The 3,008-nt window shown below is 29.6% G+C and overlaps 1 pseudogene; it reads right to left on the reverse strand.

Annotated features, from left to right (window-relative positions):
- Window positions 1-1,022: 1,022 nt before the first annotated feature.
- Window positions 1,023-2,144, reverse strand: LOC149515092 (uncharacterized; annotated as a pseudogene).
- Between the last annotated feature and the right edge of the window lie 864 nt (window positions 2,145-3,008).

A 3,008-nucleotide genomic window follows, 5' to 3' on the forward strand; every position in this document is an offset into this window, starting at 1 on the left:
ATAGTTAACCATATGAAATTTAAAATCATTGACAAAGTAACCTTTGAAACACCTAACCACACATCCAGGGCCATAAGCTATCTCAATTACATGACAATCAATATTGCCATTTTGCTTATCAACTTATCCAATTTTAAAACAACAAATTTTATCATTATTATTAATACACAATAGTATTAAATTTTATATTCATATATGCTAATATGCACTAAACCCTTACAAATTGTCTAATTCATTGTGGGAATTTAGCATCACATTCTTTCTCCAATTTCGTATACTTATATTCCCAAAGTCTCTTCTCATCAATTAATCAAATATCCTATCATTGTTAATTACGAATTAGAAAAATTGTAAACTTACTAGAAACATAAATTGTAAACTTCACATATTACTTACTTAATGTAAGGATTTATCTCTTCACAATTGAACAAAACATATAAGTGTGCCTTATTATGCTCATTAACTGATAGTCATCAAGACTTATCTAATTGACCAAATGCTTGGCTAGGATGACTAAAAATTGAAAAATGTCCATTAGAATCCATGATTCCCTCATCGTCATTATATGAAACTCAATTCAATCTTATTGATACATTTGGATCATAATAGAACGAGTACAAAGTGGAAATCTCTTCGATAACATTTTCCTCACATATAGATGCTTCAACAAATGCTCAATTGGAGCATTTTTTCTTGAAATAATGAAGAAACCTACTCATCATGATATAACACATATGTTATTGAAGGAAAATTAAATTAATCAATGTTAATGTTTAACAACTTTAATATATTGCCTTTCAAATGGATATATCTAGTGATATTGAACAGGTCCACCAAATTTTGCCTATTTAAGCAAATGAATGGGCAAATACTCCATAAAATCAAAGAAACCTAGAGGAAAAATCTTTTTTAATTTGTAGATTGTTTTCACAATCTTTGTTTTTAACACTTCCATATGATCTACATTTATTTTTGTGGCATATAAATTTTTAAAAAAAATGAGATAGCTTAGTAATTGCATATCAAATAGAAATAGGCACAAAATTACAAAATGCAATTGGGAGCAATAGTTGTATATAAACATGGCAGTCATGACTTTGTATCTCATAAAACTTGCAATTAGCCATGTTTATACACCAAAAAATGTTAGATGCAAAACCATTAGCAAGTTTTAATTTTTTAACCTATGCATAAACATCTTTTCTTCACTTTTTGCTTAAAGTGTATGAATTTTTAGGCATGAAAACTTTACCATTCACTTCAACCAATTCCAACTAGGATCGCTTGCAATACACCTTAAGATCTAGTCTTACCTTTGTGTTTTCTTTGGTTTTACACTTAACATCCATTATTATGATTATTATGTTAAATACATTGTCAAAAACTTTACCATTCACTTCAACCAATTCCAACTAGGATCGCTTGCAATACACCTTAAGATCTAGTCTTACCTTTGTGTTTTCTTTGGTTTTACACTTAACATCCATTATTATGATTATTATGTTAAATACATTGTCAAAGACATTATGCATAATATGCATAAGATTAAGATTGTACCAAATCAGATTGGTTGACCAATAGGGTAATTCCCAAAATATACTTTTCTTCACCCAATTGTGACTTTTTCCAAAACCATCTAACTTCTAATCACTATATTTCATGCCAAATGTGATGTCAGGAAAGCTATCTAGTCAAGCCAAAATTTTTTCATCTAATAATGGAAAACAAGGAGTCATTGTCAATTCTGTTTTGAAATTTATCTCTTTACCTTTGAAAAGGATGATTAAGAGGCAAAAATTGATTATGACAATAAAAAAAGTAAGGCTTTTTACTATGAGCCAATCATGACTTTCCTTGCCCCATATAATAAGGACATGATAAGTTTCCATGAGTGCTAACATGCCATATGTAGGAAAATCATTAATTGTCCATAAAATAGCTGCCTTTAAACAAAAATTTTATTTTCCTTAAGCATTATATGCCACAACACCATTTGACCATAATATTTGTAACTTTTCTATTAAAGGTCTCAAGAAAACATCTATATTTTGACCCATATTACTCTTTCTTGGAATTACCATATTCAAGAATATATATTCTTGCTTCATATATAACCATGGTGGTAAATTGTATACCACTGTCATTACTAGCCAACAAGAGTATGGTTTTGTAGTTGGACTAAACGGACAAAAACCATTAGCACATAATCCTAATTGTACATTTCTCACTTCAAGTGTAAATGATTCATAGTTGCAATTGAAATGTTTCCAAGCATCATCGTCAATAGGATGTCGAAGCACATTATTATAACTTTGGTTATAGGCATGCCATGTCTTATATTCAACAATTTTAATTGACATATAAAGTCTTTGATGTATCGGTATCAGTGGCATCTAACGTAAGATTTTATAAGAAATATTTTTTTCTTCTCACTGCTAGACTTATTTCTTATATATCGAGGATGCCCACGAATCAAACAATATGTCAATTTTGTTACCTCCTAGTAAAATAACATGCAATTATTTTCGTAAACATGAAATTTCTTATAACCAAGTCCTAGTTTCATCATTTTTTTTTATTTTGTAGAAGTTTTTTAGTAATTTATCATCCATTAGCAACATATCCTTCGCCATGCTCAACGAACTATCAAAACATGACTCACTAATGTTAAACTGTGATTTACAATTTAAAAGTTAGGACATAGTAGATAGGATTATGTGTTTTGTATAGCCTGACCATAACAGTTCATCCGCATCTTTTAATAAAGAATAGAAGCTTGCTATGTCTACACTTAGCTCTTCTTTGGATGGTTTTCTTGCCTCATTGGCATCCATGCCTAGTTATCTTGTCGTTTCTACACCAAAATCAAGATGTACAACATCCATAACCATTCTACTATAAAAATTTTCTATTTTCATTTCCTTTGTCGATTCAAAGGTATCTTTATTTTTTGAAGAAGGTTGTCCTACTTCTAACTCCCTATGTTAAACCCAACTTGTATAATCTAT

Source organism: Durio zibethinus, chromosome 14 (assembly GCF_047325235.1).
Source record: "Durio zibethinus cultivar Kanyao isolate XHJ-2024 chromosome 14, ASM4732523v1, whole genome shotgun sequence".
Taxonomy (NCBI): Eukaryota; Viridiplantae; Streptophyta; class Magnoliopsida; order Malvales; family Malvaceae; genus Durio; species Durio zibethinus.